Below are 22,419 nucleotides of genomic sequence, written 5' to 3'. Positions count from 1 at the left end.
TGGCTTTATTTTTTGTTGGTTGATTTAATGGGGGGGGTAGTTTTGGTGTTGAGTTTTTATTTATTGTGTTTTACTTCAAAAAAAAAAATCAAGGCTGGCAATAGTGGTGCACACTCTTAATCCCAGCACTCAGGAGGCAGAGGCAGGTGGATCTCTCTGAGTTCGAGGCCAGCCTGGTCTACAAGAGCTAGTTCCAGGACAGGCTCCAAAACCACAGAGAAACCCTGTCTCGAAAAACCAAAAAAAAAAAAAAAAAAAAAAAAAAAGAGCTAGTTCCAGGCAGGCTTTAAAACTTCAGCGAAACCCTGTCTCAAACAAAAACAAAACAACAACAACAAATAATAAAAAAAAAAAAAAGTCTCATAGTAAAGCCCAGGCTAGTTTCAAACTGTAACAATTCTCCTGCCTCAGCCTCCTGAGTTCTAAGTTTCAAATACAAGCAATCATTTTAGGACAGGGTTTCACTATCTAGAGCGCTGGGATTACAGATGGACATACATACACCCCATCGCACCCAGCTCTAGGTCTTCAGCAAGCTGCATGACTCTCTGATGGGGTTATTCCAGTCAGAATGTTCATTTGTCCTTGGGCATCCATACCAGAATGAAATAACATGAGTTTGAATAAACAAAGTAACTTTCATTGTCTTTTAAGATCCTGTGCTTCTGACAGTATAATGAAAATCTGCCCCATCTGGACTCTAGTTGTATTTCATTGCTAGTTGGTAAGATGCTTCTTGGGTAGAGGCAGATATGGATCAGGGAATAGGCCTGTGCTGTATGCAAGCAGGAGGAGTCGGTTCCGTTCTCAGTATGTTAGAAGGGTTCTGTGGAGTTTATCCTACTGTGAGGAAGAAGGTTATCTAGCATTTCAAATGGCCTAAGTTGGGAAATGACTCCTTTCTGAGCTCATGGGCTATTCCAGCAGAACTTTATCTGCCTGTCACTACTCGACCAAAGCTAGGGAAAGACACACACTAAGATACCCAAGATATCTACAAGAGAACTTGGACAGGAGAAAAGTTGTATTGTCTACGGAAGTTGAAATCTGAGAGGTTAGAAAACTTGAAAGACTGCAATGGAAGAAAAGGAACCTTAAGTAGGACCAACAGCTTCCTGGATCCATATAGCTGCCATTCAATACACTAGTTAGGGGAGGAGGCTCAATGGTATAGTACTTGCCTGCTATGCCTCAAACCCTGGACTTGATATCCATGTCTGAAAAATAGAACAAACACCAACCAAAACCCTCAGGGATAATCCCAGATTCATCACCGAAGTCAGTAGAAATGTAGAAAAATTCTAGAATCCATAAATACTATGGCAAGAGGAGCGGGGAGAATATGATAACCAGAACACCAGCATCATTACACATGGTGAGTGTGGTGGTGATTGACAGGATTCCACACAGTAGCGTACTTCTGTTTGACTGCTCCAGACTGGCTAGTGACTATTGAAGGCTTGCACCTACCTTTTTGTTTCACCTACCCTTATTAAGATTTATTTTCATTTAATTATGTATGTGGGTGTGTGGGTGTATGCATGTAATTGCAAATGCCCACTAAGGCAGAGGCATCGGAGTTTACAGGTGTTGTGAGCCACCTAATGTGAGTGTTAGAAACCAAACTTGGGTCCTCTGCTAGACGAGTATTCACTGTACCTGCCTGAGTCATCTCTCTAACCCTCTTATCCTCCCAGTGTGTCCCAACATTTCTAGGTGCTCCAAGACCCTACCTGAAATAACTCCAGCCAATTTCCTTTCTTCCTAAGAGACCTGTGAGTGGAAAGAGCACTGAGCTCACACAGGAAGTACATCCTATGTTGGTTCTGAGTGAAGAACATGAGTCAGGCAACTCCCCATACTCCTGGGAACTGTCAGATAGATGCCTCAACCCTGAAATGTGACTCCTCCTATCCCAGAGCCTTGGGCCAGGGATAAGCCTCTCTAGATTCTACTCAAACATTATCAGTTTTTGAGACATCTCTGTAATGCCCACCAGAGCTTCTTGGTGAGTCTGCTCAAGCTCCTCTGTGTGTGAGAGAGAAAGCAAACCAACATAGGCTCTCTTTGTATGTGTGTTTATAGAATAATGTGATGTGCAGTAAGACACATACCTGAGAATGACGTGATACAGAGAGAACACAAGAACCTAACTGTCGTTGGCACATCTCCTGTTTTGTTCTTGTGCTAGTTGTCATGACATTCATGTGCACACCACTGGAAGGCTTTTTGGAAAGCGGTCCACTAAGGAATAATGGGTAGTCAACATCCTTAAGAAAAAGAATGGCTGTTTATCAGCAAGGCTTGGAAACCACAGTAAAAGAGATTGACCCCATTCCTATGGACCAGATGAAACTTGCTTTTGGAGCCTTTGGCACAACCTCCAAGACATCTGAGTTGGGGAGCCAGCCCTAAGAGCGTGAATGTTAAAAGCCAGGCATAGCTAACAGAGACTTCATAGATCTTTGCTCTCGACAAGCTTGCAAAGGTTGGGATAAGGAGTGGCAAGTTTTATTAAGCTAAAATCTTAATGTGATACTGGAGAAGACCTGGGCCATAAGAGCTGAGCTGAGTTGGGATAGCAATACTTGGTGCACTTCTAAGGTCAAGTTCTTAGACCAGGTGCTGAGCCAACCCTAAGAGAACGTGGCAAGGGACAGTCATGGAAAAGTGTTGCATGTACCAAGGAAGAGTTAACCAGTTTTCCATGCAGGGTTGATTGAGAGGTGTGTGTGTGTGTGTGTGTGTGTGTGTGTGTGTGTGTGTGTGTGTGTGTGTGTGTGTGTGTGAGATCTTAGTATCTCATCCAAGAAGAAGCTAAACCATAAAAAACAACAAAGCCGTCTGACTAGACCAAGGAAGGAAAGGTGAAATTCACTGCCTGCCTCAGTAGTCAAGGAGCTGTATTAGTGATGCAGGGGCATGGCTGTGGTTCTTGAAGAGGGCAGAGAAATGCGAGAGGGGTTTTGCATTGCTGGTGGAAAAGAGGCAATGGAATTACACTTAAATTACACTTTACTTGAATCTTCAATGGTTTCAAGTAAAGCACTGCCTGAAGAGAGGACAGAACACAGAGTACCATGGGGCAGACAAGGCACAGAGGAGTCAGAACCGAAAGAAGCACTTTTGAGCTGACACTACAGGAGAGGGGAAAGGACCCTCCCTCATCAGCCGCTTCTGTTCCTTTATAAAGGTGGAAAGTAAATTCTAGTTTGTGGTGATCACTAAAGCTAGTGTTTCCATCAGAGATCTCAACTGCCTGCTTTCTGAATATGGTTCCTGGGTCCTTGCTTCTGCATGAAGTTCCATTTGGCCTGACTCTTACCAAGTGACTGGCGCTTGATCACAACGTACAGCAATAGTAAAGGATTGCAGACAGGCACATGGAGGCAGGTTAAGTTGGGTGGAGCCTTTGGGAAGAGAAGAGTGGACTGAGTTTGGACCACCCTCGCCCTGCGCCCAGGAGTTTGCACCTCTGACTACATTTTCCGCTGTTTGGCCGCAAGAGAAAAGCCATCAACACGCCAGGGGACTAGGAAAGAAGGATAAAAGGAGCTAGAGAATAGGAGCCTGACTGCTTAGGTTTAAAATACAAATGGGTTTAAGAATAAGAAGACCCTTCAAATTCAAGAAAGAGCTTGATAGCTATGTGTAGTGGTGCATGGCTTTAGTCCCAGCACTTTGAAGGCAAAGGCAGATTTCTGACCCAACCTATACAGCAAGTTCCAGGACAGCCGGACTACATAGGATAACCCTGAGGAAAAGAAGAAAGAAAGAAAGAAAGAAAGAAAGAAAGAAAGAAAGAAAGAAAGAAAGAAAGAAAGAAAGAAAGAGGGCTGGAGAGATGGCTCAGTGGTTAAGAGCACTGTCTGCTCTTCCAAAGGTCCTGAGTTCGATTCCCAGCAACCACATGGTGGCTCACAACCATCTGTAATAGGGTCTGGTGCCCTCTTCTGGCCTGCAGGCATATACACAGATGGAATATTGTATACATAATAAATAAATATTTTTTTAAAAAAAAAGGAAGGAAGAAAGAGAAAGAAAGGTACCCATGAGGCAAGGAATCACAATCCTCCCAGTTACAAGCCCAACCATTATTATCTTCTTGAATGTTGGTGGTTCTCCTTAAGCTAACTGGGATACACAGTTGTAGCTCATGTCTCTCTATGGTTTAGGGGTTGGTTTGTTTGTTTTGTGGTACAAAGGGTTGAACCCACTCAAGTTGGTTGGCACAGAAGGTGGACAGTTGGTCTCAACTCTGCCTGGTTCCACTCATGATTTTCTGTGGGAGCAAGAGTTGGCTGGCTGGCACAAAGGTCAGTACCCGATCAACATTCCCCAAGCCAGAGCCTGCCATGGAGAGACCTAATGGAAACAGCACAGACCCGAGTCCCTACTGCTGCAGTGGGATGATGATTGTGTTCCTCGGGAGGTTGGTTAAGTCAAGTCAGCATCAACTGACTCTCCGCCTGGCTTCAGGTCCAGTAGGCAAACATTTCATAAGACCAGGAGATAAATTCCTGCACTTACACCTCTCTACCCTCCAGATACATGTGAAAGGAATCCAGAGGAAGGTAAGTTCTTGGATTCTACTTGGAATAAAGGAAGGGCCGATGCTTGCGACACAGTGGCAAGTGTGACTCTGGGCTCTTCCAGGTCTACATAGGGAGACCCTGTCTCAAATAATACCATCCATCCCACACACACAAAGCCAGTAGGGCAATGATGGTGCACAACTTTAATCCTCCAACACTTGGGAAGCAGAGGTAGGCAGATCTCCGAGTTCGAGATCAGCCTGGTCTACAGAGTGAATTACAGGACAGCAAGGACTACCCAGAGAAATCCTGTCTCTAAACAGAACAGAAGCTACACTACATTTTTGTTTATAATAACCAGCTCATCTGTCCTTGTTGGAATTGTCATCATTACCATTAATGCAGTTATAGATCATAGACTTTCCTGTAGGCCTGGGTCCAGGCATTGGCCAACAGAAGGGGATCAAGTCTCTACTCAGGCTCTAGGCTTCCCAACTTCAAAGTCTAGAAGATCTAGATTCTAGAAGGCAATGCCAAACTCCACACAACCTCTCTACATGATAGCTTGACTGCCATGGGTCATACAATCCTTAGTAAGTGGAATAGCCAGTCCAGAAAGGGGCATTCGTAGCGCTCTGGTCATTTGTTTGTTTTGACCTCCTCTTTCTCCCAGAACATGCACATCACCATTCCGTCTCCCTTCCCCCACTCTCCCAGTCCCAACAGTAGCTAGCCAAGGTTATGGAGCGATCAGGTGGAGGGAAAACCTGAGCCAACACACACACACACACACACACCTTGGGTACCTACAGAGTTACAGGTACATTCTTCCTGTCAGTCCTTATTGGGAATCAAGGCACAGGAGTGGCTGAGCAAGTTTCTCAGACCTCTCCTGCTTTTCAGTTCTGACCCCTCCAGGGAACAAATATCACAGCCCCCACTCAGTGGAATCGCAGGAAGAAGCCGAGAAGGAGCTTTATTGCCAGGTCCAGGTCTTGCCCTCCACACCATTCTGCATCACTTCCTGCCCCTTGCTGGGCATTGATCTCCTGCTGCTGCTGCACCTAAGTTCCAGAAGAAAGGGAAGAAGATACTGAAGTAGAAGTCCTGGGAAACTCTCTGAAACTGCCTTTTCTCAAGCTTCATTCTCAGCACGTATGTAAGCACATATGCAAACGAAGCCCGGTGTTGCAAAACCAGGGTTTCCTTTTCCTAAACACTTCTGAGTAAAGCGAGCCACGGAAGCATCTAGAAAACCAGAAGCTTTGACGGGTGAAATGGCAGCAGCTTGGGGGAGCCCTCGGCACCAGTAGCAGCTACTTTCCATCCTGGCTGCCAGCAGGCCTCCAGTGACGTTGCTGGTGACGTGCTGGTACTTACTGACTGCTCATTTAGGGCTGTGGTCTGTCAGGCAGGGTTATTGCTTTCGCTTTAAAAGGAGCCTATTATGAGAAAAGCAAACTCATGAAGCCAAAATGAGGACAAAGCGATTCACATTACATATGAATGATTCTTTGCCAAAGACTTCAGCAGACACCCCACTGCCTCTTCAGAGGCACCATGGGGTGGAGAGATGCACAGCAGCTCTTGAGTGGGATCTTTAAGGAACCCAGATGGTGTGAGCCCACATGGCCTATGTTTGCCCAAATAACCAACACCCCCAACATTCTCAAGAGAATTCACTACATAGGATTTGTGTCTCTTGGAAGTCACCAGACTTCATAGGTTAAAATTCCCATCAAGCCAGGAAGTGGTGGCACATGCCTTTAATCCCAGCACTCAGGAGGCAGAAGCAGGAGGATCTCTGTAAGTTTGAGGCCAGGCTGGTCTGCAAGAGCTAGTTCCAGGACAGCTAAGGCTGTTACACAGAGAAACCGTGTCTCAAAAAGCAAACAAACAAAAATTCCCATCGAATCATTTCAACTCTTTCCTCTCCCCTCCCTTGAGCATCCAGGTGCCAGCAAGGGTCTCCAGAATCACTCCTTCCTAGGACTTCTCTCCCCAGTTACAAACCACAGACATCATGTTATGGGTCATTGCTCCCCAAGAACACAAGCATCTTTTTGGGGGAGTAATTTCCCTTTAAAACTAAGCCATGGGATATAAAGAATGGCCCCACTTAAAAGGGCCAGGGAGTTTAAGGGGAATTAGTGAGGCAGGAAGTAGAAAATGGCCCTGAGCCAGCGAGATGGCTCAGCCAGTTGAGGTACTTCCATACAAGCCTGATATGAGCTCCATCCCTGGAACCCACATAAAGATGGAGGAGAGAGCCAACTCCATAGAGTTGACCTTTGACCTCAACACATATACTGGGGCACATGTGCCCCTCCTCACCTCTGCACACACAATACAAAATAAAAGATGGAGCTAGCAACTGTCCCTCTGTAGCTGGATGTACCTCATCACGGAGACCCCAAGGTTTGCAGATCTGCCTGCACAGGAAGTGTGTCCTAGCTCCTGTTTCTGGCTGGGAAATCCATGATAATAGTCCTGTCTTCCTGTGGTCCTAGACTTGTTGACCACCAGAAGGGGAAAGACTGCTCACAATCCTGAACCTCAACGGAGGTGATCACACATTCTCTGAGATAGCATTCCACTCCTGGACATGTGTTCTAGGTGTTCCCACCTCATTGTGAAACACTACTTGGATGTCCACTGCAGCTCTCTGAGCAGTAGCAGACAGCTGGGCCCACAGGTTTTCACCCTCATAGGGGATAGATATGCACAATGTGGCAGCAACCCATTCCCAGAGGCTGTGCAGCTGCTGGCAGGAACAACCAGATGTGCTCATGGCGACATGGGTCATCCTGTCAACACAGTGCTAGTGGAAGGAATGATACAGAATAATAGCTATGTATAGCAATGGATATAAATGAAAATTGCTTGTGCAGGGCCAGGCATGGTGGCATGCATTTTTAGTTCTAGCACTCCAGAGGCAGAGGCAGGTTCGTACCTATTGAGTTCAAGGCCAGTCTGGCCTCTATAACAAATTTTAGGCCAACAAAGGGTACATAGTGTGACCCTGTCTTGGAAAAACAAAAGGATGAAGAAAAATGCATGTACACAGAGGGAGAATGCACATTTTCCATGCCATATAAAATAAAGGGCATTTGTACCACACACTAGGACTAAGACCCAAGGGAAGGCAGATGGAGTTGGTCACAGAAGAGGGGACCTCACAACCACACAAAGATGTTGCTAGCAGTGGACGACTCAACTGATGATAACCTGACACAATGGGTTATTATGCAACCAAAAAAAAAAAAAAGCTCAGAACTGGGTATGGTGTCGCTCCACTAAAATCCTAGCGCTCGTGGGGTAGACGCAGGATTAGGTGTTTAGAGCCAGTCTCAGCTACCTAGTGAGTTCAGGTCCAGCCTGAGCTGCATGAGACCACTTCAGAAAGGGGTGGTAAGGAGGGAAGAGGGGAGAAGATTTTAAAAATATGAACCTTTAAAGTGGACTTTAAAAATATGCTAAGTGCCAGAAGTCAGTTGCAGAGACCACGTGCTGTACGATTCTGCAGGTTACCTAAAAGTGACCTGAGGCCAATGGGAACTGATTCTAGAGGACTAGAATGTACTGTAGCAACAGTGCAGCTGATTAAAGGCACTACAGAATACTGAACTGTGTCCTTTGTGTGGTTAGATTTTAGGACACACAAACTATCTCATAAAAAATGTTTAAAAGGAAAACTGAAAGGGGGAGGAAAAGCACCAGTGAATTGCTTGGCCTTGGCTCCTTCCTCTTTGCGCTTCTGGTTTCAAACAGGAACTGGGTGAGGTTCACCTACCTTGACCCTGCCTAGGGGCCATTGCACCCCAGTAGTGCATAGTTGCCTCTGGCCCTTCAGGCTTGGGAAAACCAGTGGCTAAGAGTCCCTAGAGGGAACTCAGAACCACAGCGGGTCCTGATTTGGCTACCTCTGCCATCTGCTAGCTGAACACTTCAGAAAAGGGACATCAGTGGTAGCTGGAAGAAGATGTATGTTTTCTTCTTGCTGGGACCAGTATGGGTTGAGTAATGTTAGAGCTCTCGGTGACTCAGTTTCTTTCTAGGAGGTGGGTGTGAAATTCCAGGAGCAATCTGGATAGGAAATTTAAGAAAAAATGGGAAAACTCCTAGCACTGACCTGTCCTCTAGATAGAACCTGCTGGGTGTTTGCTGAATCCCAAACCTAACATGCCTCTCAAACAAGCAGCCAAAAGGAGAATACAATCTTGAGTTGGGGAGTTGATAGAAGGGTTAAGGTAGAAGTAAATACACAATCATAGTTGACGTCCCGGGTGCCAGGGAGTGTTGAGTGCCGAGAAATAAAGATGAACAAAACGATTCTGAGTCAGCTGTCCTGGGAACAGGAGACTGGAACCCAGCAGAAGCACAGTGGCCAGCCAGGAAATGAAGCGTCTCACTGACAGTTTCCAGAACTGTCCAGCCCAGAAAACTGTTCATCCTTCTCAATGTACAGACAGAGATAGAGACAAGAAAAATCTCCCACAGATCCCTGACCACCCTTCCTGTGGAAACAGAGTGGGTGTGTCCCATGAGCCAACAGGGTGCAGCTGTGGTCATTGGGAAGCGATGACCGAAGCCAGTCTCCCAGCAGAAGAGCCTTTGAAGCCTGAATAAATTCTTGGTTCAAAAAGATACTGGTGGTGACAGGTAACAAAAAAATGGCTGAAGTGCCCATTGACCTATCAAAGCGAGCCTGGTCACCAGGTTCTCCCTGCATCCCATGGTCCCTACCTGTTACAGGATGTGGAGGGCATATCCCGTCCCCTACCCTAAATGTTTCCAGCCCAGGAACTGGGCTGCCCTACTCCCAGCTGCACTTCCCTATATATTCCAGCCATTTGCTCCGCAGATTCTTTGGCTCTCCCATCTACCCTTTACCTTCCTGATCTCTTGGTCTGGCTCTTCCCTCTCCTCTTCCCCCTGGCCTCACGTGGCCTGACTCAGGGTCATGTGCACTCTGGACTCTCCCAGTGGCCTTGGTCTCTGGCTATGCCCTCCCTTTTGCTTGCAGTGAGCCTTCCCCTCCACCACACCGAGGATGACTCGTGTCTTTTCCTTTTTCTTTCCTTTTCTCATTTACAAATGCCATGAAGGAATGATGGAGCATCATTGCCTGCCAGTACTGCTGAAAAATTCCAGAAGGTAGTGGCCCACACATTTTGGGGGGCTCTAGTTCTTCCTGTGCAGTTCTCTAGGCTCTGCCCCTATGATTTGCTGGCTTCCTCTGAGCTGTTGAGGTAGCTGTCCCCATTGTTCAGGATGACACACTGCTTTGTTCTGGAGACAAGACAGAAAGGCTTTCCGAAGTCCATAGTGGAGTCAGAGGGTGGCTCTGCCTGGACCACTCCAGCCAGGACAAGCCTCCAGCTCCCAAGGCTAGGAGGACAAGGGACAGAACTGATGGGAGATGGTGAGAACCCTCCTGGAGACCATGATTTGCCGTCCGGAAGGAGACGAATCGATGCCAAGAGCACAGGCCCTAGGGTTTCCCACAGGGTCATAAATCTCGTTTCCAGGTGAGACTGGTGCTAAAGGCCTCCCAAAGTTCAACATCTGGTTTATGATAAATCCAAGAGCAGCTGTCCCCAGTCTCCTCAGTGACAGTGCAGTCAGCTGCCTTGGAAGCAGTAATGTCACCTGAAGGCCTTGACACCACTCCATCACGAGGGAGACTGAGCTAGAGCAGCTCCAAGGGGTAGCTACATGATCTCTGTAACCAGCACATGGTAAGAGCAGTACAGGGATGAGCCCATTAATTCCAGAATGGGCCTCAGGGAGCCTGAGGTGGGCTGGTCCTGGCCGTGTTTTCAGATTTGTCATTTCCTGAGAGGCTCCGGCTTCCCCTCTGCTCTCACCTCCCGCTTTAGCTATTCCCAGGCTAAAATGGACAAACCAGGACTGATAACTGAGTTAGGGCAGTTTCCTCCCTGGCCCTGCCCTCCTCATAATCTCATTTCCAAGGGATGAGGGATGGCAGTGTCCAGGCTCAGGAAGAAATCTGTTCCCTCATGTCCGCTAGGCTTATTAATTGGAGAGTACTGGCTGAGCTTGTACAGAACCCTATTAGGAACAGATTTCCTCTGGTTCCCACAGACCAACCCTGGAGAATTCTCCAGGCCTCGGTATATAGGGAAACTCAGCTTCCATCAATTTCCATATAAGTGAGTTAACTTTTTCTTCTTAATTTATTTTATGTGTATGGGTGTTTGACCTGCGTGTTTATCTGTGCGCATGTGCATGCAGTCCTGGTGGAAATTGGAAGAGGGCATCGGATCTCCTGGAACTGGAGTTACAGGTGGTTGTGAGCCACCGCCTGGGTGCTGGGAATTAAATCCAGAACCTCTGGAAGGACAGTCAGTGCTCTTAACACTGCACCCTATTCCAGGGTCCTCAAGTCTTTATTAGAATAGTTACTGCCAGTGACCGAGTGCCTACTGCATCAGACATACTGCCGAGGACCTTAGCATCTCCGCTGGTGTAATCCGGACTAAGTAGGACGAGACTGTCACTCTTGGCTGAGGGTCCCTTTTGCCACAAGAACCTCCCTCTATTTGAATGGATGTATATCATTGGACAGAACTTCAGGCAGCATCTTAGTTAGGGTTTCTATTACCTTGAAGAGACACCATGACCACAGCTGCTCTTGTAAGGAAAAGCATTTAATTGTGGTGGCCCACTGACAGTTCAGAGGTTCAGTCCATTATCATCGTGTCAGGGAGTGTGGAGACATGCAGGCAGACATAGTGCTGGCTACATCTTTATAAGAAGGCAACAGGAAGTGGACCGAGACACTGGGCATTATCCTGAGCCTAGGCAACCTCAAAGCCCACCCCCACAATGGCAAACTTCCTCCAACAAGGTCAAAACTACTCCAAGACAGTCACACCTCCTAATAGTGCCACTCCCTATAAGCTTATATGGGGGCAGTTACATTCAAACTACCACAGGCAGCTTGTTTGTGGGGGGCTATTTGTCTGATTTTTGATACAGTCTCATTGTGTATATCAGGCTGGCCTTGAACTCATGATCCTGCCTTTATCTCTCAAATGTTGATGGCTAGTTCTGTCAACTCTTCAAGGGCAGTTATGTTTCTAGGGAAATATAATGCCCTAGTGAAGACTGAAAAAGCCAGTGCCTCTCCGCTGAACTTTGCATCATCTTTCCTTGCTGTTCGTTATTCCTTGAACAACACAGTATAACAGCTCCATGTAATGTGACCTTGTGTTAGTCTGGTATGGCTAATCATGGCTAACCATAATCTTGATGGGACTTGAGGGATTCCTAAGAGATGGGTGAAGTACACTTCATGTGTGTCTATGAGGGCATTCTCTAAAATGATTAAGCAAAGGAGGTCCTTGCCAGGTGGTGGTGGCACATACTGTTAATCCCAGCATTCGGGAGGCAGGGGCTGGCAGATCTCTGACTTTGAGCCCAGCCTGGTCTACAGAGCAAGTTCCAGGACAGCCAGAGCTGCACAGAGAAACCCTGCCTCAAAAACAAGACAAAGCAAGGAAGACCCATCCTGTGGGGTGCTCCATTGAATAGGGTGGAACAAAAGGGGAGAGCATGTTTCTCCCTGCTCTGTCTCCCTTGCCCTTCCACCTTGATGCTCTCTCTTGGCCCAGGCCCCGGAGCAATGCAGCCAGTTGGCCATGACATAACCTCGAAGCTGGTAGCCAACATGAACCTATCCTCTCTTGAGTTGTCTGTCTCCTTGGGTACTTTGTCGCTGTGGTAAAGGAGACTAATCTATAGCTGTCACACATGATCTAGAGAGTAAAGTATGCAGGAACACATGCATAGATTATATGTAAGAACAGCACCATTGCACAGCTGCAGGTCTGGTGTGCTAGGAAACCTTAGAACAATCCCCGGAGGACACTTAGGAAGAGCTATAAATAGAATTTGGAAAATTATTATTTTGAGCAAACTAAATGCTGATTTATTAAGGAAACCTGAGAACTCAAGAATTGGAGGGGCTCTGAAGGAGGAATATCTTGAATTATGTTCATGACTAATTCTAATAGGTTGTGCTCAGAACCTATTAATTCTCTGTTTAATTTTTTACTCCGGCTTTCTTTCTACCTAAGCATGATTGTTTTAAAGTTTTGTCTAGCCAGGTGAGGCGGTGCACGCCTGTAACTTCAGCACTCAAGAGGCAAGATTGTTGTGAATTCAGGCTAGCCAGGACTACCTAGTGAGAACTCATCGCAAAAACATGAAAGAAAAAGAACAAAAAAAAGCATGTTCTACCGAAAAAGAAAAGAAAACCCACACAACAATAGGATTTTTTAAGGATTTTTTGTTGTTTTGGGGGGTGATTTTTTTTTTCTGGTTTTTGAGGCAGGGTTTCTCTGTAGCTTTGAATCCTGTCCTGGAACTAGCTCTTGTAGACCAGGCTGGCCTTGAACTCACAGAGATCCACCTCCACCTGGCCAGGATTTTATTTTTTAAATACTGTACAGTCACAGCCTCATCAACAGAAGAAAAAATATGGTGTATTCAATGGAGTGTACTGTTTAACATCATAACTGTTTTAGTGGCTCGTTCTGGTTCATTCCAAGAGATAAATGAAAACATCCCACCTTAATTGTTATGAATTTCCCCTTTTACATTGATTTACATTTATTATTTATTTCGTGGGGAAGGGCACACACACCACACGAAGTACATGGATGTCAGAGGACAGCTGTAGGAGTTAGTCCCTTTTCGGCCATGTAGGTCCTGGGCATCAAACACAGGCTGCAAGGGCCATCTTACAGCCCCTCCTCTTACGTTTGTCTGTTTTGAGGCTGGTCTCACTATGCCGCCCCTGCTGGTCGACCAGGCTAGCCTGGAACTCCTAGAGAAAGGCCTGCATCACCACACCCAGCCTTGCATTTTGAATCGTTTCTGTCATCTGTTATTAACCACTGTTTATTTGATGCACACGGATTTGTGGGTGCTTACGGGCTGCTTTTTATTGAACACTTAGGGTAGAATTAGATCCAGAGAGAGACCCTTCCATTCTCAGACCTGCTGGTGAAAATCTGCTTCCTATTGACGCCGTAGACTGAGAACACAGGCGGAACAGCAATGGTCTCGGAACACCGCCAGCCCTCTGCAGGGAGAGGAAAGAAACAAAATGCTACCCCAGCCTGTGCTGGAGGGAACTATATGCCTGAACCCTCCATCGGGGCGCTAGGACTATCGTTCAGCTGTAGAGGGAAAGCAGCCTCCTCAAAGCTTCAGGACATACAGCATAGTTCCCATAGTTCAGGAGACAGAAGATTCGCCCACAGACTCCCTGCATTGTGACTCTACCCACCAAAGTTCCCGCTTTAGCAAAAGCTACATTTTATTTGCTTGCTTTTTGTTTTGTTTTTCGAGACAGGGCTTCTCTGCGTAGCCCTGGCTGTCCTGGAACCCACTCTGTCGACCAGGCTGGCCTTTAAGTCAGAGACCCGCCTAGCTCTGCCTCCGGAGTGCTGGATTTAAAGACGTAAACTGTTTAGGTGGTCGCTCCATTTAGGCCCCACCTCTTTCTCTCTCCGGACCTTGCCTTCAGAAAGTCCACCAAGCGGCGGTGGCTCCTCCCCCTGAGATGCTCGGGACCACGCCTACAGGATATTTAAGACCTGGTCTCTGGAGCTGCCACGTGATTTCTCTCCTGCTTTCTCCCTGAGAATCACGGGAGATGCTTTGCTTAGATTAAACCTGGTTTTATTAATTCGGCTGGATTTGGTTTATTGCATCGGCAGAGACACTCACAACCAGGGATTCCAAAAGTACTTCTCACCGCCCAGCAAAGCCACATTCCTTACTTTGGGGTTAAAGAACAAGGAGATACTTAGGAGAAAGGATGGGTTTTGTTTTGCTTTTGCGAAACAAAAAACCCCAGTATTTTTAATGTTTTTCCTTTCTTGTTTGAGACAGGATCTTGGCTATAAAGCCCTGACTGGGCTGCAATTCCCTAGGTAGATCAGCTTGGCCTTGAACTGTGGCAATCTTCCTGCTTCAGTCTCTGAAATGCTCAAAAATGGAGTTGCAACCTAGGTGCAATTACGTGCACTGATCTTCAGTGCATTCCAGCGGGAATTCCAGTGGCTTTTACATCACACACCTGTGGAACCGTACTCCAACCCAACACGTGGAACACTCCTGCCACCTCAAGGCACTCCCTGTGTCCTTTCCTGTCCCTACAGGAAACTGTGCGCTGCTCCAATGCCCAGTGCCAGCAGCTCTTCAGCCTTTCTCTGACAATGTGTGCAGAGGCTCCAGATGGCCTGGGACTGGAGTTATAGATGGTTGTGAGCCACCCTGTGGATGCTGGGAATTGAACCCTGGTCCTCTGGAAGAGCAGTCAGTGATCTTAACCACTGAGCTGTCTCTCCAGCCCCTATGCCCTTCATTCTTATTCTGAGGGACCCCATGATTTCTGTCACAAAAAAGAAATCTGACCGGCTTTGTGTAATTGAAACGCTGTGTGAGGGAGTTTGCCGTGTACCAATACTGCCTCCCACCATGTGTGCAGCGGATGAATTCGGAAGGGCAGATACTAAAGTCTCAATGGCTTCCAGGCACTGCCGAGGATAATGAATAACAGCATGAGCAGAGGTTCCCTGGTGCAAACGCTTAGCACTTTACCAGGCGTGCGTATGCAGCCTGCCCTAAACACTTGCAGTTAAACGATCCTCGGAATGATGGAATAATTGTAATACTCAGTGTACTTGTTGGAACTGTAGGATCTTATCTTTTAAGATTTCATTTGAGATTTTTGAGAATTTCATACACAAGTACTATATTTCTCTCTGTTTTCCCCCTTCTATGTTTCTGTAATGTTTAAGTTGTCAATAATAATAATAATAATATATTACTTTTAGGGGACTCCGTGTGTGTGTGTGTGTGTGTGTGTGTGTGTGTGTGTGTGTGTAGATTGGACCTAGGGCCTTGCACTGCTAAGCATGTGCTCTGAGTCCTTTAGAATGCTTTAATCAAATTCATCCACTCCCCTGGTTTCACTTTGCTGTGTTTTTCCTGTGCTGGGGATCTGTGCTAGGGCCTTGAACATGCTAGACAGGCGTTGAGCTCCTGGTGTGCACCTGCATCCCTGTTGTCCCAGTCTTTCATGTATGATGACTATGGCCCTCCCTATAAACCCACACGACCAGCACAGTCACAGTCTGAGCATCACTGTCACCCAGAGGGCTGGCTCCTAGACAGATCCCTGTGAGTGTAAGGGCAGCCTGGGCTACAGAGCTGCTTTCAGGCCAGCCAGGGCTACATAGAGAGAACCTATCTTGAACCCCTCATTCCCACACTCTTCTCTCAGCTACCTGTTCTCAGCTGGTCTTGAACTCACAACCCTCCTGCCTTAGGCTGCTGAGTCTTGAGATTACAGGCATGTGCTTCTTCACTATATCCCTTTCCAGTCTGTTCACCTTTTGTTTCTATTCTGTGCCTTTTGGGCTGTGTGGGATGACAGTAAAATACTGACAAGAGGGGATAGAGAGATGGCTCAGTGGTTAAGAACACTGACTACTCTTCCAGAGGACCTGAGTTCAATTCCCAGAACCCACATGGCAGCTCAAAACTGTCTGTAATTTCTGTTCCAGGGGATCTGACACCTGCACACAGACATACATGCAAGGAAAACCACTAATGTACATTAAAAAATATATATATGTATATATACATATATATATGTATTGATCCAGGCCAGGTAAAACGCGTTTTTAATCCCAGCACTCAAGAGGCAGGGGCAAGTAGATCTCTGTGAGTTCAAGGCCAGCTTGATCTACAAAACAAGTTACAGGACAGCCAGTGCTATTACACAGAGAAACCAGATCTCAAAAACCAAAATATAAAAACTATATATGTATATGTGTGTGTGTATGCTCTATCGATATATACATATATACCTTTTATTTTGACAAGAAGTGGGGAAGACATATTGTTTTCCCCTTTTCTCGGTCTCCAGGGGGAAGTAATAGGTAGTATGTTGTAGCGAGCCTTTACCAGGTTAGAAAGTCCCCTTCTATAATAGTTTGCTGAGCGACTTTTAAATTTTGTCAAGTCGTCCTTTTATATAGTTCTAATGATAAGGCCATACAGTTTTTAAGACTTGCACTACTGGGTGAGTTCTAATGACTGACCCTCCATGCTGAACCAGGTTTTTCTGCCTCACATCAGCCCGATTCGGTGCTGCCTCGTGGTCTCGTTTCCCTTTCTCTCCATTGCTGGATTTGATTAGCGAAAATACCGTTGAGTATCCTGTGTCTGTGTTCATTGCAGACTCATTTGTCCTTGTAATCTTATAATCATCTGATTTGGGTATTCACGTAAGGCTTGGCTTTAAAATGAGCTAACACATGCCACTTCCCTTCTGTTTTCTGAAGGACTTTGATCCCATTTCTCTCTCAAGTTTAAGTGGAGTTTACTACTGAAGCCAGCTGGACGTGGGACTTCCTTGAGGGAAGAGTATTTTTTTTTAATTGATTTAACTTTGTTTTTTTTTTTTTTTGAGACAGGGTAGCACTGGCTGTCCTGAAGCTTACTCACTCTGTAGACCAGGCTGGCCTCAAACTCACAGAGATCCACCTGCCTCTGCTTCCCGAGTGCTGGATTAAAAGTGTGGGCCACCACCGCCTAGCCACTGCTCCCCCGACCTTTTTTTAAACGGAAATAAACTTCACATGACACCAAAGCCATCATTTTAACCATTTGAGAGTTGTTTTTGTTTGTTTTGCTAGGCTCACAGTGTTGTTACCATTTTCTCATTCCAGAATATTCCCTCCCTCCAGGAGAAATCTTTTTACCTCTCCGGCCCCCAGTTAACCATTCTGCCAATGTGGAAACCACACAGGGTATGGGCTTTTGAGTCTGGTCTACTTCACTTAGCATAGTTATGCAAGGCCCATGTACCGCTCATGGATACCTCATTCCCTTTACTGCTGACTAATAGGCCTTCTGTAACATGATAGTAGGTTTCTCCACCAACGCAGTAAGCCATAACAAGCCAAAGTGAAGAAGTAAAAGAACAGGTATATTTGAACAAAGTAACTCCCGGGTGAGCCCTCCAGTCCCAGAGATGGGGACAGGATAAATCTCACAACCGAATTAAAGCAGGGAGCTTATATACCTTGTAGGCTAGGGGTGATGATGTGTTCTCCACAAGCTGGGCTTGTGCCCAAGGATGGCCAAAAGCTGACTGCTTAAGATGGAGCTTTGAGTGACAGACAATTTCAGGTGAGGAGCTGCTGCAGCCGCCAAGAATGCAGAACTGGGTTTTTTGGTGCCTTTTCTTTGCTGGAGATTCTGAGAGGATCAAGCAGGAGTGAGCTGAAGAGCACTGGCTAATATTTCAGTGGGTGACACCCCACATGTTGCTTCTCTGTTCATCAGCTGGTGAAAACTAGAACTCTTCCCGTTTGTGTCTGTTATAAATAAGGCTACCATGCACATTTATATATAACTTTTTGTGTGATTTCAGTTCTTTTGGATATAAACCAAGAAGTGGAATTCTACATATGTTAACTCTGAGTTTAACTTATTTATCTTAAAAGATTTATTTTGGTATTTATGTGTATATGTGTGTGTGCATATATGCGCATTGTGTGTGCAGTGCCTGTGGAGGCCACAAGAGGGTGTCAGATCCCCTGGAACTGGAGTTGCAAGTAGTTGTGAGCCACCCAGCATGAGTACTGGGATCCAAACTCAGGTTTTCTGCAAGAGCAGGAAGTGCTCTTAACCACTTAGACACTTTTTCAGATCCTCCATTATTCTTCCTTTCAATAAATTGTAGCTGGTTATGGCAGGATACATCAATGATCCCAACAGTTGAGAGCCTGAGGCAGGCAGATCCCAAGTGTGAGACCAGGCTAGGCTCTATATCAAAACTCTAACCAAACATATATGCACTATAATTATTCTACTGGGTGTGCACTGTTGGATTCCTGTGGTTTTAGTTACATGGGTCTAACCCTCAGTGTCATTAAGCCTCTTCTTATTTGTTTACTAGGTTTATTTTATATCTTCTTTGGAGTAACATCTATGCAAATCCATTCCTGAATTTATTTTTGTTTTGTTCATAGGGGCTTTATTTTGTTTGTTATCTGGTGGTTTTTGAGACAGCATCTCCTGTAGCTTAGGCTAAGCTTGAACTTGTTATGTAGCTGTTGACCTCGAACTCCTGATGCTCCTGCTCCCTCCTTCCAAATTCTGTGATTGGGAATACAGTCAGCACCAGCAAGCCTGGTTTCTGTGATGCTGAATTGAACCCAGGGCTTCATGTACACTAAGTGGGCAACTCTACCAGCCTTCTCTGCTCAATTTTATAGGGGTTGTTTGTCCTTTATTGTTGAGTTGTATAAGTCCCTGTGTATTGTGGGTTCTAGACCCCTAATAGATACATGATTTTTAAAAACTTTGTCCAAATTGACGGGTACATTTGTTCTTTGAGACAGGGTCTCATGTATCACAGACCAATGTCAAACTCTCTATCAAGCTGAAGATGACCTTTAGCTCCTGATCCCCGCCCCCACCTCCCAGGAGCTGGGATTGCAGGCGTTCACAAGCACCAGAGTGTCTACAGTGCTGGGAAAGCCTGTGTGAGCTGCAGAAGCCATCTGCCAACTGAGCTATGTCAACCAACAGCGTTATTTTACTTCCCCCCATAATTAGTTTTTTTCTAAGTTCTTGTGCTTTTGGTTTTGTTACCAAAGGGGGGGCGGGGCTGGAGAGATGGCTCATTGGTAAACACTGGCTGCTCTTCCAGAGGTACTGGGTTCAAGTCCCAGCAACTGCATGGTAGCTCACAACCATCTATATAACTGTAGTCCTGTCGGATCTGATGTCCTCTCCTGGGTGCAGATGTACATGCAGACAAAATATCCATATAGATGAAATAAAGACATCTTTAAAAATAAGTAAGTAACTAAATAAATAAAAGAGAGGTTGGCCTATTTTTCTAAAACTAATAATAACAAAATAAAAACTGTTGAATAGGGCTGGAGAGATAGTTGGTAGTTAATGACCCCCCCCCCCCCCCGTCATTCCAGTTGCAGAGGCTCCAACATCCTGATCTCCAAGGGCACAAGGCACCCATGTAGTACACAGGCAGCCATGCAGGCAAAATGCTTGTATACATAAAATAAACCGAAATGAAAATGTTTTTAAAAAACAAAACAAAGCCTGTTAAATAGCCCAATTTCACAAAAATATATGCCTATGTTTTCTACTGTTGATTATATGGATTTATGGGCGAGCAAGATGACTCAATAGGTCAGGACATGTGCCACTATTCCTGAGGATTTGAGCTGGACACCTGGAATTCCCATGGTAGAAGCAGAGAATTGACTTTAAATAGTTGTCCTCTGACTGGGCATGGTGGCGCACGCCTTTAATCCCAGTGCTTGGGAGGCACAGGCAGGAGGATCTCTGAGTTTGAGGCCAGCCTGGACTACAAAACAAGTTCCAGGAGAGCCAAGGCTACACAGAAAAACTGTCTTGAAAAACAAAACTAAACAAGTCGTCCTCTGTTTTCCACACGTGTGCTATAGCATGCTGCATGCTAGAGTATGTAAAAACGTAAAAAATGTAAATTTTATGTAAAAAATGAAATTTTATAAATTCAGCTTGTATATTTAAGTATTTGACCCCCTTTTGTATATGGTATGACACAGTCAACTTTTTAAATAAATACTCAGTAGTTCAGCTATATTTCTATATAAAAATTTATGTTTATTTATTTTTGTGAGTATTTGTATGTGAGGGTGCCCATGCCACACTGCACATATGGATATCAGAGGACCTACTGTGTGGGTCCTGGAATTGAACTCAGGTTTCGGGACTTAGTGGCAAGCACTCTTACCCAATGAGCCACCTTGCAGGCTCTTTCCTCTGTTGAGCTGACCACAGCAGATGATAATCACTTGACCACATCTGTATGAATTTCCTTCTGTCTTATTGTTTTGAAATAGGGTCTCCCTGTGCAGCTCTAGCTGTCCTGGGGCTCAATCTGTATGCAGATGCCTAGTAAAGAGGCAAGAAGAAGATGGTGGAGCCCCTGGAACTGGGTTGCAGGTGCTTAAAGGTGAGCCATCTCTCCATCCAACCCCAAGTATTATTTTTCTTCTCTTCTTCTTCCTCCTCCTCCTCTTCTTTTTGTTATTTTGAGTTATCTTTATATATTCCTGGCTGTCCCAGAACTCACTATGTAGAAAAGGCTACCTTCAAACTCACAGAGATCTGCCTGCCTCTGCCCCTCCCAAATGCTAGGATTAAAGGTGTGTGCTACCAGAATAGAGAGATGGTTCAGGGGTTAAGAGCACTTCCTGCTTTTCCAAAGAACCCAGGTTCGATTCCCAGCACCCACATGGCAGTTTACAACTGTTTGTAACTTCTGTTTCAGGGAATCTAACACCTTCGCACATACATACTTGCAGACAAAATACTATACAAATAGATAAATTATTTTTTTAAAAAGCCGGGCAGTGGTGGTGCACACCTTTAATCCTAGCACTTGGGAGGTAGAGGCAGACAAATCTCTGTGAGTTCAGGCCAGCCTGATCTACAGAGCTAGTCCCAGAACTGCCAGGGCTACACAAAGAAACCCTGTCTCAAAAAAATAAAAAACAACAAAAAAGTATAATTGGGATATAATAAATTACATTTGTTTAGAATGCACAGTTTGATACTAAGTTCTGACATACATATACAGTCTTGGAAATTATCATTGCAATCCAGCTTTGTTTTATTAGTGTTTTATTTGTTTTATTAGTGTTTGTATGGTACGTCTTATCCATTGTTTTATTAGTGTTTTATTTGTTTTATTAGTGTTTGTATCTTATCCATTGTTTTACTTTAAGCCTACTCTGTTCTACAAAACTTATTTGTTTGTGTGTGTGTGCATGCGTGAGTGTGCATGTGCCTGTGTTAGTGTATGCACATGTGTGTGGGCACACACACCTATCTGCTGGTGCAGAGGCCAGGCCAGGGTCATCCTTGAACCTGGGGTTTGTGCTTTCTCACTAGGTGAAAGCTTGCCATCCTCCTGTCTTTGCATCTTTGGAGCCGGGGTTCCAAGTGTGTGCAGAACACCCAGCAGATTCCCAATCCTCTTCTCTTCATCCTCCCCACTCCCAGCACTGGGATTCCAGGCCTGGGACACCACACCTGGCTAAAAAAAAAAAAATTAATTTAATTTTAAAGATCTGGGGAAATAGTAAGTTATATGCAGGCCTGCTACAGAGGCATTCCTTCAACATGTGTTTCTCTATAGCCTTGGGTCTTTTGCCTTCCTTTTTGGAAAGTATTTCTACCGGGCATGACATTCAAGTTTTTTCCCTTCAACACTCTGAAAAATATCATTCCATTCTCTCTTGGCTCGCATAATTTCCACAAGAAATCTGCTTTAGTTCTTAGGTTTCTTTCTATTATCTCTTTTAAAGATATTTTTGGCTGTTTTTGAAATTTTCTTTTTATTGTTATTTTTGTGATTTTTTTTTCAAATGTGTTCTGGTTCTCCATCACTTCTAGCTCAGTTACACGCATAATTGTCCTCTTGCTAGTGTCCTGCAGGTCTCCTGGTTTCTATCTTAGAGTTTTCTTTTTTTTTTCTTACTGTATTAGTTATTTTGTTGTTGTTGTTGCCACTGCTGCAGCAATAAAATGCCTGAAAATAAAGGCAATGGAAGGAAGGAAGGAAGGAAGGAAGGAAGGAAGGAAGGAAGGAAGGAAGCATTTGTGGTCATGGCTGCAGTGCACATCCATCAAGCAAGGGGATGTATACAGTGGCAAGAAGCAGGTGGTCACACTGTGTTCTCCGTCAGGAATCAAGGAGAGATTGAATTCTAGCACTCAGCTTACTTCTTACTTTTTATTCAGTCTG

This window comes from Microtus ochrogaster, chromosome 1, assembly GCF_000317375.1.
Source record: "Microtus ochrogaster isolate Prairie Vole_2 chromosome 1, MicOch1.0, whole genome shotgun sequence".
Taxonomy (NCBI): domain Eukaryota; kingdom Metazoa; phylum Chordata; class Mammalia; order Rodentia; family Cricetidae; genus Microtus; species Microtus ochrogaster.
The sequence above is the reverse complement of the archived record's forward strand: the minus strand, read 5'-3'. Positions refer to the sequence as shown.